We start from the raw sequence: 13,520 nt of genomic DNA on the forward strand, positions 1-13,520 counted from the left end.
AAAATGTCTTTTTAAAAGGTACTAATTGTACGTGAAAAATAATGAAAATATCAAATTAATTCTAGATAAAATATGAACTTTTTATTGCAATAATGGGCTAAATAATGTTTCATTCATTAGCAGGGTTAACAATCTCAAAAATGCCAAAGGAATCTATTTGATTGCTGATATCGACTGATCCACAGTTTTACAGTTTGATTCCAATGTGTTTACTCCTCACGCTCAAAGATGAACGCCATCAGTTGTTCTTTTACAGGCACCAATAAAAGTTTTGGATGTTGTTGCGTTTTGCAAAAGCGGCGCATTTGCGATCGATTCAGCGCCGCCTTGCAAATCGGTTTCGACGCTTATAGCGAGCTCCGTATTTCATCTGTCGGGGGCGGCTACTGTTCATATTTTATTGGCCAAACGACAATTAATGTTTGCTCTGTTCATCGCTGCTGATTGAAGCGCTCGGCTAATTGTCTTCCGGGTATTTATTTATTTATTTATTTTTTTACACCGTGTTGTCATGTTTTAGACACGTTTTCAATATCTAATGAACCGCTTTTAGTCACTCGATTTGAACCTTAGCTTGAGTATTTATTTATTTTTCTTACTTTGACTTATGGGCTATTCTCCCGTGCTTGTCTGCCTCCTCGTCACCATCTCACTGTGGATGAACTCCTCCTGGGTGCCTTTCCTTACAGGGTACTTCTGTGCCCCGCCATGTTGTGGTTTTCATGTGTTTGTTGGGTTTTGGGTGTGTCTGTGGGTACGATCATGGGGATGGGGGGGCTTTTTCTTTCTTTTATTTTATTGTATTATGGATGTCCAGCACTTTGAGTTGCATTTTAAATGTATGAAAGGTGCTATATAAATAAAGTTGATTGATTGATTGATTGATTGATTGATTGATCAGCAGTTGGGTTGCACGATATTGGAAAAACATGCGATATAGTTGCTAAATATAGCGATATCGATATTATTGTGATATTTAACATGTACCTAAAGAAATTACATTTTTATTATGGAATGAAAGGATTACATTTTTTTTCTTGCGGCAAAATAATCAAACTCAATGTATTCTTAATTAATTGTAATTACCTCTCGATAACTATTGTATTGCGATGCACATTTTCGTGAAGTACACTGTGTTCCAACTAGGTTTTGCATTTGCATTATTAGGGCTGGAACACCCATGGAATTAGGGGCGTGGAAACCAAATAAAAGGAGAGGGTGAGGAGATTATTATTATTTTTTCCACAGTGCAGTAGTGAATTGTATCAGTCCCTTCCTCTCCTCACGAGCTTTGAACTGAGGGGCCTATTCACTAAAGGTTTGCGTCGCCTTTGCACCGCGCTAACCGGCAAAAATGGAGCAATTAGGGACCGCCTAATTCACTAAACATGCGCAAATGGGTAAATCCGTCACTAAGTGCTCTGCCGAACAGATTGCGTCACGGTGCGCGTATGTAAATTAGGTAATTTGCATACATTTGACGCAAAATAAAGCCTAATTTATGCCTCCATGTTTGCTCTCGCGTTGATGATCGCCGAAGGTCACATGATCGACGCGAGCCATGAATTTTAAGTGCCGCGTCGCTCGTGGCCGGCTGCGGTAGACACGTCGGCAATCCTTGAACGCCGTAGATGGCGGGGCGTAGCTCGCTTCTGATTGGTCCGTTCGATGGCGTTTTTTCTTTTTTTTCTCTCTCTCTCCCCGCCCCCCGCCCAGATAGTTTCCGTGAAGGCAACTGGCGGCGCAAATCGACTTCCTGCTCGGAGACCACGGCTGTGCATGTGGATATGTGTCTGGGACGAGAGGCGGAAAACAACAATAACTTTAAAAAAAAAAAACTGTGTTCACTAAGCACATGGCTGTTGTGTTTTGGCGAGTTTATGGCCGACACCGGTGCACATTTGCAATAATTAATTGCCACGGTGATGAACTTATTCTCCCCCCGGCTTTGTTTCGTGTTTCTGAATTAAATTGAACTTCCTGAATCCGTCATAAAATGCAGAGGAATCGCCACTCTGTGGCGGCCCAGCCATAGCGACAGCGGGACACAGATGTGTATTGCGCACAAGTCGGAAGGCAAACGCACGAGCGGAGCTCCGACGTGACGCCTCCACGCGAGCCTCTCGCAGAAGCATACTGAGGCCTTATGCCCACCCCAATGCAAATGAGACTCATTGATATGCAGTGTCTAATTCACTAACGCCAGCGCAAATAGCAACACCGCGTTTGCGTGACGCAAATAACGTTTTTGGAAAGCATGTATTAACCTGATGCACCTCGATCAACGGCAGTGCGTGCCATTTGCCGCACAACATGTGCGGCCGATCACGCAGAGAGGAGAGAAAGAGAGAGAGAAGGGGAAAGATTTCCGTGTTAGTTTAGGACACATAACGTAACCCAGGCTGATCGGCAATGGCGAGGAGGCATTTTACGATCATTCTTACGTGCCAGATGCATACTGTATGCCCAGCAACCTCTGAAAAAATATTTTTAAAACACGATCGCACCAATAATTTGTACTTTATGAATGAATGACGTCGTTGTCGTCCTCCCTGCTCTGTACAGCTTAATGGCGCTCGAAACGCTTACTCTCGGTCCAACCTCGCTTTTTGAAAATGTCATCTTTCTCGCAACTGTTACTATAACAACCATTTTCTTGCCGCAAACTCCATTGCCATGTGTGGTAAATAAGGTGCAAATTTGCTTCAAGCGGTCAGTTTTGTGGACGTGTTTGCGCCGGTATATGATGAGAGCAATATCCTTAGTGAATAGGTTGGTAACTGGGCGCAGACTGCGGGTGCAGTTGTGGTGCAATATTTCACGCTATTACCGGACGCAGCGCATTCTTAGTGAATATGCCCTTGAGTGTCTTCTCTCCTTTTTTTTGTCATGTCTAATAAATGTCAAACAGGTAAACCTGACAGTCTGACTGGTCAAATTCAGATAAAACCATGTCATTGCCAATATGCACATTGCATAGGCCAATATCACGATATCGATATTTTTTCGATATATTATGCAGCCCTGATCAAAACAAGCGAGACGTTCCCAGCCCTGCAACGTCGTCCTTCCTTTTAAAGTGCACCAACAAGACACATGGCACCCAAAACAGCGGACACATGCATAGATTGTTTTGGATTTACAGCCCTGTCCAGGAATAATTACATCTCCTAATTGCGTCAAGAAAGAGCTCCCGCTGGGGGAAACGCTGATCCAGAACAAAGAAAGATTAATAAGGGAAAGATATGACGGAGCCTGGGAGGAGGAGGATGGGTTGGGGTTGGGTGGGCGGTCTTGATTGGGAAGAGGGCCGGGTTTGAAGATGTGGGCAAGCAAAGCTTAAATCACTTTTACCCGATTGCTATCTGGAGCCGTGAATCACAATTAACCGGCTTTTTTTTTCTCAGTTTGGCAAAGTCCATTTCCATGATTAGACAACCAACATCCTGTACTGAAAATATGTTTTGTTTGAACCCAGGGTTTCCCCAACCAAGGCACATATTTCACATTGCATGAATCTCATCAATTAAATCTGACAAAATAACTCAACACACAAAAAGTACTGTACGTGTGCATTACATGTTTAGTGTGTTGTCACCCATTTCTATATTGTTCTATATTTAGTTTTAACCACACTGCTTTAAAAAAAAAAAAAGAAAAGAAAAGAAAGTATAACATAATTTGGAGGCTTTTGATATTTTCAGAGCATGACGTGGGCATAAGTAGTACATGTGAATTTTGGTGGCGAGTGGCTATTTCTAACACGATTTCTCTCTAGTGAACGTCTATTCGGAGGAAAAAAAAACTAAATGCTTATAAAATTCAAAATACTGTGGCGATTGATTTGATATTTTCAGAGGTTGAAGTGGGCACAAACAGATATGCACATTAATTTTAATGGCAATTGTTAATCGTAGTATTCTCACATTAAGCCACTTTAAGATTATTATTTTTTTTTTACATCATCATCATTACATCATTTATTTTGGTTCTTAAAACTCATTTTTGACCTGCAGCAAACTTACCTTCTTGTAAATTTGCTTCATTTATTGTGATTATTAATAATAATAATAATGATTAATTTAAAAAACAAAACAAAAAAAACAACAACCTTACAATGGGGTAGATGCCAGGGACACACATCAGCGCCGTTTCAACCCCCCCCAACCGGGGGCGTCTCACATCTCTGCAATGCTTCAGACAACTGACAGACACACTACTCACTCGCACCCGTCGACGGGAACGTGCAACCGAGGGGCACAAAGGCAGAAGCGCAAGTACAAAAGACGCGGCCCACACGTCGCAAACCGGAAACACAGCTGATGTGCCAAAACCCAGAAATCCCGTCTCCTCCGTGGCGTATACCCCATAATGCCTTTTTGAACTAAGACAAAAATATGTGCATATGTCTGTTTGAACCAATGCACAGAATGTTATCTTCAAATATTTTAATTTTCAAATACATATAGAAACGATCCACTGCTCAACTAAAAAAAAACAAACAAACAAAAAAAAAAAACACCACAAACACCCCCCTTTTTTTTTTACACCCCTTGCATATTTTCTTCCGTTCAAAAATGACACAAAATAGTGCTGAACACAAACCAGGTTGATTGGTTGGCCCCTCTCACCTGTGTGAACACAATGCAGTAAAAGGTAGTCCAGGACGCTTTGCAATCTCTGTAAGGCGAATCCAACACAACAGCCACGATACACATTTGTAAAACTATTAAACGTTGAAGCTGTGCTGGTGATTTCAGTCCATCGACCGGGGTGTTTCTATACTCCAACAGGCTCAGATAGGGGTCTGCATGCTGTCCTCGTGCTTTGGCTGTCTGGACAGTCTTTTCAGCCAACCCATTGCACTGTGGATATAGCGGACTGCTTGTGAGGTGCACAAAGTCCCATGTATGAGCAAAATTTGAACAAGGTCCATTGTCACTGATTAGTGTTTGCGGTATACCAAATCTGGCAAATATAGCTTTAAGTTTCTTGATAACTGTGTTGGATGTGAGGTTGGTGATTTTTTCTACCTCAAAAAATCTGCCTATGTAATCGACGACAACAATGTATTCGATGTTGTTCCAGGTGAGTAGATCAGTGGCAATCACTTGCCAAGGTTGCTCAGGAATTGGATGTGGAATCATCGGCTCCTTTTGGATGGAGTTGCGACGTTCCTGACAAATGCTGCATGCTTCTATCAGCGCTTCTATTTCCTTACCCATCCCGGGCCAGAACAGTACACCTCTTGCTCGCTGCTTAGATTTTTCAATCCCTAAATGTCTCGTGTGAATGCGTGACAGCATTTCTGCTCTCAGCGAGTGAAGTATAATAATCTTTTCTCCTTTCAACAGGATACCATTTGTTTCCGAAATTTCATCTCTGTGGTTCCAATATGCTGCAATCAGAGGTGAACATTTCTTGTCGGACTCAGGCCATCCTGAAACGATGACTGTCTTCAACATGGAGAGTTGCTCATCCTGGGCTGTGGCAGCTCTCATTTCTGCCATTTTGTTGTCACTTACTGGTGCGTTGCTGATCACAGTGTGTATTTGTAAGTCCATCCCTTCACTCAGCGAATTCTCATTGCATTCAATGGGCTTCCTGGACAGGGTATCTGCAACTGGTATCTGTTTTCCAGGTTTGTGTGTAACCACAATGTCATATCGCTGAAGTTGTAGAATCATGCGTTGGAGTCGCGGTGGAGCCGCTGCAAGAGGCTTCCGCATGATTGACTCTAGTGGTTTGTGGTCTGATTCCACAACTACCTGACGACCATACAAGTACTGGTGAAACCTTTTGCATCCAAAGAGTACTGCATAAAGCTCTTTTTCAATTTGAGCGCAGTTTTCCTCAGTCCCATTTAGTGCCTTAGATGCACATGCGACTGGTTTCTCTTCCTGAAGCAATACAGCTCTCAATCCGCATTTGGATGCATCGACCTGCAGCTTTACCTTTTTGGTGTGGTCGAAGTAGGTGAGCACAGGGCCTGGCTCCTGTGTCAGAAGTTCTTTCACATGCTGAAAGGCTGCATTGTGATTTGAGTTCCATGCAAACTCATGGCTCTCTTTCAACAGTTGTCTGAGGGGGACTGTTGCATCTGAGAGTCTGGGGGCATACCTGGAGAGGTAGGTCACCATGCCCAATATGGTCTCCAGCTCGGCCTTGTTACGTGCGGGCACCATTTCTTTGATGACCTGGATCTTGCTGGGGTCAGGTCGGATACCTTCCCGTGTCAACCTGTGGCCAAAATAGCTCACCTCCGCCACGCAAATGACGCTTTTTTCTGCATTCAGCTTGATTCCTCTTTCTCTCGTTCTTTCCAACATGGCACGCAAGTTTGTGTCATGCTCCTCCTTGGTGTGGCCGTACACCAGGATGTCATCCACTATGGCTGCAATGCCCTGGAGCCCCTCATATGCTTCATCCACCCTTCTTTGGAACTCATCCTGTGCAGATATTATTCCAAAAGGAAGTCGTTTGAACCGGTATCTGCCGAAGATAGTGCTGAAGGTAGTGAGCATTGAGGATTCATGGCTCAGTTTAATTGTCCAGTAGCGCAGTGTGCTGGCGTCCAGCACAGAAATGTTGTGCTCCAGTGAGTCTTGGTGTGATGTTGTCCAGAGTGGGAAGTGGATAGTGTGGTCTCTGGATGGCTTGGTTCAGGGGGCGGGGATCGGTTCTGTCACCTTTCCAATAATGTCCATTTTTTCCATTTCATCCAGTTTTTCTTTGAGCCTTTCACGAAGAGCGTATGGGATGCGTCGAGGTGGGCACACCACTGGTGTGGCTGAAGGTTTGAGGTGGAGGACACATTCGCCAGGAAACAGTTTAGTTTAGTTTAGTTTATTCATTTTTTCCTTTCGGACACATTACAGTTTACATCGATCACATCACATCATTAGCAACATTGACATCCGAAAGAAGGGCTGACGGGTAGAAGCCGAAGCTTATTCGAGACCCGTCCCCATCGACCCATTACTATAACGCATCAATCATATACATTATTTAGAATAGTCATTAATTTTTATCGTTATCCATCCCATACTATCCCAGACACTGCTCGCTCAGTTCATCTTGAATGTCCGTGTGTAGATTGTGGCTCGTCCCAGTCATTTGGAACTGGTGAGTCGGTCCCCAGACGCCACCAGCAGGCCCACCCCGCCAGGCGAGCAGCCAAGGCAAGCTTCTCTTTCACCAGTAGGGTCTTCGCTGACCTCGGATCAGCTTTCACACGTTGTGCTTTCCAGAAGAGTAGATCGGCTTGCATTCAGCCCATTGCTTTCAAGCAATTTCAGCACTCGATTCTGGTCAGGGAGCACCACTGGTTGCTAGCATGTTGTGGATCTGATGACTCCTGTGCGCTGCCCAGCCTAGCTCACCCAGCAGAGCGGCCCACGCCAGCTGCATTCCAGGAACCAGACCACCAACCCCCATTTTGCGTATTGACAGCAGATTCATTGGAGCCACAATACAGCCTTATCATGTAGCCTTGACTGTTAGAACAAATGTCCAAACGGAATTCGAGCCAGACAATATTTAGATTCAAACGGGAACAGCAATACATGTTATCAATGCAGGTGTATAAACAAGAGTTAGCCTTGGCAAAGTCAGCAAATAATCATATACAACTCCAGCTTTGGGTAATTAGTGATGTTGTTGTTGTTGTTGTTGTGATATTGTGAATTACTGTTGTCTCTCAAGCGCTGCCAATTCCTCAGCTCCTTTCACGATTCGTGTTTTTAGTTGACCAGAGTTATCTTTAGTTTGAATAAAAATTCGGCAGTCTTTTGTCCACGTGCTTTCGATAGGTCCATTCTTTCTCATTTGTCGAGCCTTTTTGGCGATGTCAGCATTTCGTTTGGTGAGGTTTTCGTTGATGTAGACATGTTTCCCACGAAGCTTGTGACGGTCTCTCAGAAGAGCAATCTTTTTCTGTCTGTCAACAAACCTGATCAGAACTGCCGGTGGTCGTGTCCCTCCAGTTGGAAGCGAAAAGCACATCTGAATGTGCAGGATCAACAGTTAATCCCAAATCTCTGAGTTGAAGTGTCACTTGCTGTTCCACAGTCTCGTTCCCTGAATATTGGTCAGAATCTTCCATGCTCGTGCTAGCCGCAGCTCTCAAAGGGCCACGGCGCGGCTTGATCTTGATACCGGTGACTATCACATCGTTGATACGAAGATTTTGTTCCAAATCATCCACTTTTTGTTCCAAGGCAACAATGCGTCGATCTTTTTCCTGTGTCTCTTTCTTCAATTGCTGTATTTCCTGAAGAAGTGGCGCAATGCTCTTCTTCATTTCAAGTAATTCGGCGACCATTCCACTGAGTTTTTTAAGAGAAGATTTTATCTCCTCAATCTCGTCAGCTCTTTTTCCGCCAGGCATTCTGCAACAATGTAGTTAAAAATCCCAATGCAAAAATCAACAAGTAGTTAGATTCACGAGCGAGTGCAGGAGCAAGTACAGATGCGTCCTTCCTCAACAGATGCGCCCTTGAATTTTTTTTTTAGTCCAATTCCTTCGAACACATCTGCAATCTCTTCGGTGAAGCTGGTGTGAGCTTCACGATGCCTAAATCTAGACATGCTCTCAAGCCTAAGACAACAGCTGCATTTTCAACATTAACAAGGTCAAAGCCAAACATGCCTACTTCTTGTTTGTATCTGCACGTCAGCCTGCAAGCTCCTTTCACTTCAAGTTGATGTCCTCCATATCCTGATATGTTACTTTCTGATGCACCTAACACCACATTTCCAAATATGCTGTGAAAGGTGTTGGCAGGTATCACATTGGCCTGGGCACCGGTGTCAACTTTGAACTTCAATTTATGTCTTCTTTGCCTATTTCCAACTCTGCAAATGCCTGCTCCCTTTCGGTGTTCCCATTCCGTTTTGTTATACTGTCAATAAATAGCTCAGGCGGCGACTATCTCTATCGTCAGAAACAGTGTGTACTTTCCTCGACTTATTGGTTGCTTGCTTGTGCTGTGTATTTGTTCTACACACATTTGGAAAATGGTTGAATTTCTTGCATTTATTGCAATGTCGCCCTTTATCTGGACAGTCCTCTGTGCGGTTGTGTCTTCGCCCACATGCACCACACTCTTTGCTCTGACTAGTTCCACCTTCTGCTGCGTTCGCCATTTTGCGTCCACGGTGCCTGTGTTCTGCTTTATCTGCTCCTCTATTAACTGCATGCACGGACTGGCTAGCCTGGCATGTAGCAGGGAAAACCATCGTTTTAAGTTGCTGCTGCAACAACTCATGAGAGCGTGCAATATCAATGGCGTTCTCGAGCGTGAGGTCATCTCCGTAGCAGAGTAACTTTTCACGGACTTTTGACGAGCTTATGCCGAACACAATTTGGTCGCGGACCATCTCGTCACCGTTGGGGTAGTTACAGTCTTTTACTAGCAATCTTAGCTCCGTCACAAACTGGTCAAAACTTTCACTCTCACCTTGCGTCTTTTCGTGAAACTTGAATCGTGCAAAAACTGGATTTGCTTTTGGCGTTAAGTAGGCTCCAAACCTGTCGTAGTATGTCTCCAGCAACTTTTCTTCATCAGCTGTCCAGGTGTTATACACATCGCGGCCCTTTTCGCCAACCCAAAGTAGCAGGTAGCTGCATTTCTCCTCTTCCCTTTTAGAGCGCAGCGGACCCGAAAACATTAGCTCCACATGCTGGCGAAACTTCCTCCATGCATCGGGCAGGTTAGACGAATCCCAGTCCATCCGTGGCGAGGGAACACACGAGCTGTCCATCTTCCGTCGGCAGGTCAATGAGCACTCACTCTGACACCATGTAATATTCAGGGACTTATTAAAGACGAGCTCTTGCTTGGTCTCACACTGGCGGGAATGTGCCAACTTTTATTTTTCATTTCCGTGTTGTTAGATTAGGGCTCTTCATGACTAGATAGATGACTTGAGCTAGGCCGTTGTGTCACTGTTATTTGTCCTTGCTTGGCGCCTTTCTATCTGTCTGCATTCTGACATATGTATGCAGTAAAAACCAGTTAAGGCCATCAGGCCACACATTATCACATGGGGAGGCTGAGCCGTTCGCCCATGTGGGCGGGCAGCCCAGACAGTATAAGTGCAGGGACGATTCTGAATAGATCAGTTCCTCTTCCGCATACTAATATGGGGGCGGCATGGCTCAGTGGTATGGTGGTCGTCTCCCATCCCAGAGGTTGTGGGTTCGATCCCAGGCCATTGTGACCACGTCGAAGTATCCTTGAGCAAGATACTGAACCCCCAATTGCTCCTGATGCTGCGTCATCAGTAGGTGAATGGGTAGTCAAAACTGTAAAGCGCTTTGAGGGCCTTGAAGGTGAGAAAAGCGCTATATAAATGAAGTGCCATTTGCCATTTGCCATTTAATAGAAGAGGGCTCCGCAGCTGTGTACTCGATCTTTCTGGCATCCAGTAAACAGTTCAACTGAGAAAATGCAGCCGTCTGGTTATTACTGTTAGTATAATATCGTGAGCATTAAGATACAAGAAGCAACGGAAGTTCCCACCCAGAACTTTACAGCGTCTACACTGGCGCATCTTGTATACATCATCACTAGTGGACATGTGATATATACAGAATACTACACAGATGTGTAGGCTACCGGTACTGGCTGGCCCTTCTTCTCCCTGAAGCCGAGAGGTTGGAGGCGCTTGGTGAGCGATTTCTGCCTCCCTGTGGTTAACACTAGTACTACATCTTTCAGTGGCCGAGCAGCAGTAAGCTCCCCCCCCCCCAAAAAAAAAAAAAATTAATCGAGGATCATTCTGAGTGGTGGCCGCCAGTGGCTCGTGCTAATTTCAAATTGTATATACGTTACAGCAGCTACATTATTATTTTTTTTAAGCGAGTATGTTGGAAGAACGCTTGTTTCCATTTTGTTGTACAGTATCATGAATTTCTTATGCTGCTTCTTGTCAGCGTATTCCGTACGTCCACGTCTTCATCGATCATAATTTTGGATAAAAATGAGACAATGGATGTTGACAAGAAAGAAGCCACATCCTTTTCAGACAGTCACCTTAATTGTAGCAGGCTTCCTCCTCTTCTTCTCGCGCGCTATTTAACAAGCCCCCATCCGGTTGTCCTGGTTACCTGCAAGATAAGCCACTAGCGTAATTTAGTTAGCTTGTTATCTCCAAGTAGAACAGGGGGGAAGTGGCCAAATGAGGCACTTTGATGCATCGTCTCCCCCCAACACACACACAATCCCCACCCCGGGAGAGATTTGCTTGATTACGCTGCAGTGGTAAAAGTGCAGTTTTTACAAGTTCAACTGCACATTTTTTTCCCCTCCCTCCCCCCTCTGTGGATGTGCAGGAATGTAGCAGGCATCCCTAGTATCACCTGGGGTAATTGTGAAGGATGCTAATCTGCGCTTCAGTTTGATCGTGTCGACATGAAATATTCACGCATATCTCTTGCCGCGACAAGCTGCCAGCAAGCTATCTGTGGCATCATCACATGGATGATATTGGCAAGAGGCTTGTGAGAGAGAGAGAGAGAGAGAGAGAGAGAGAGAGAGTCATGTGGGAATCAGACGACAAGACCAAAGCTGCCAAAATAATAAATAAACAAATAAATAAATAAATAAATAAATAAATAAATAAATAAATAAATAAATAAATACATGACTAAAAGTAAAAATAAAAACAGATATACAAAAATATAATTCAAAAATGAAATGCAAATTATTTATCTATGTGTATATATATTAGGGCTGCACAACATATCGGAAAAAATATCGATATTGCAATATTGACCCATGCAATATGCATATCGCAAAGATATGCAATAAGTTTCATATAGAATTTTATGCTTTTATCTGAATTTGACCAGCCAGACACTAACTAAAATGAGCTCCACCATTGAATAGTTGAACATTATCGAGAGCTAATTGAAATTAATTAACAAAGAATACATTGAATTAGCTAATTTTGCTGCACGGAAAAATGTAATTCTTTCATTAGATAATAAAAATGTCATTTCTTTAGGTACGTGTTAAATATCGCAACAATATAGATATTTCTATAATCAGCAACTATATCTCATATCGCATGTTTTTCCAATATCGTGCGGGCGTTGGTTGATGATACAAAAAAAAAGATCACACAATATTGTGCTTTTATATATTACACAAACTAAAAATATTATAAAGATATATGTAAAAATATAAAATAAAATAAAATATATTGAGGCAGTTACTTGAGTTCCTCTACATATAGATTCACTTCACGAGCATATTAAGCTGACCATTAACGTGCATTTAAAACATAGAAGGGCCAAAACATGCTTTGTGAAAATTAAACTGCACTAAAAAAAAAAAAAAAAAAAAAAAAACTAGCCATCAGAGGGTACTCGACCTGCACACATGGAAATCAACCCAAATTTTTTGAACAGATGTGTTGCTTTTAATTTTGTGGCATGACGACGACGATATATTGTGGCAGTTTTAATATCGCGATATGACGATATTGCCGTTATCGTTACATCCCTAATTTCATACACAATGTGGTTCACAAGATCATTTAAAAGAAAAAGATTAACAACCAAACCAGAAGCATTTCAATACCGAATGCATGTACACACCAAGATTTCTGAAAAATCAAGCCCAAACAATCCAGAATATCACATACATACTTTCTTTAATTGATTAGCGCTAAAAAACAAACAAACAAAAAAAAACAAAACACAAGTGAGAGCGACCATTTGTCTTCATCGAGCCGTAGCGCACACTTAATTAGTGCCATCCAATCAGAGAGATGAACAATTCTGCTTTGCTGCTGCGTTTGCTTTCAAGCGCTTTTCATTGATTGTTTATTTATTTATTTATTTATTTTTCTCCTCGTTCATGCACGGATGACTCCCATCGATTTTGTACTCAAAAAGCAAAACAACTTTGCATTAATTGTGGAAAAGTAATCAATTGAAAATGCTGTATTATCGTCTTCGTAAAAAGACAGAATATAATGTACAGCTTTCTGTATCAAACCGCATTCGATGTATGGAAAATATGTCATCTATTTTTGGTCTTGCAGGACCTCATTTTGCAATGAAAGGGTCTCGACACCTGCAACTGAAGTCCAGCTACATGAGATGCTATTCGTGGCCAAGGTTATTCTCGTTCACTAAAACGAACGAGAAAACGAAAACTAAATTCAAAAAACAATTTTGATAAAAAAATCTTATAAAAAATGCTTTAAAAAAAAAAAAAAAAAAAAACTAACTCAAACTCGATTTTATGTTTGCAAAACTAACTAAAACTGACTATAAGTACAGCAAAAATGTCCTTTGTTTTAATCTTTGGTAATGAATTTAATGCATGAGCCTTTGTGGATGATGTTAAAATGTGATTTGAAGTCGATTTATTTTGATATTAACCGGAATAACGACATTTGAAAGTGTGTCACACAGAAGTGACGTCATCAAGCAGCAGCCAATAGAAAAGCACCAAAAGATGACGTCGCTCTCATGCTGTTTTTGTTTGAAATATTGCGCACAA

This window comes from Festucalex cinctus, chromosome 16 (genome assembly GCF_051991245.1).
Source record: "Festucalex cinctus isolate MCC-2025b chromosome 16, RoL_Fcin_1.0, whole genome shotgun sequence".
NCBI lineage: Eukaryota > Metazoa > Chordata > Actinopteri > Syngnathiformes > Syngnathidae > Festucalex > Festucalex cinctus.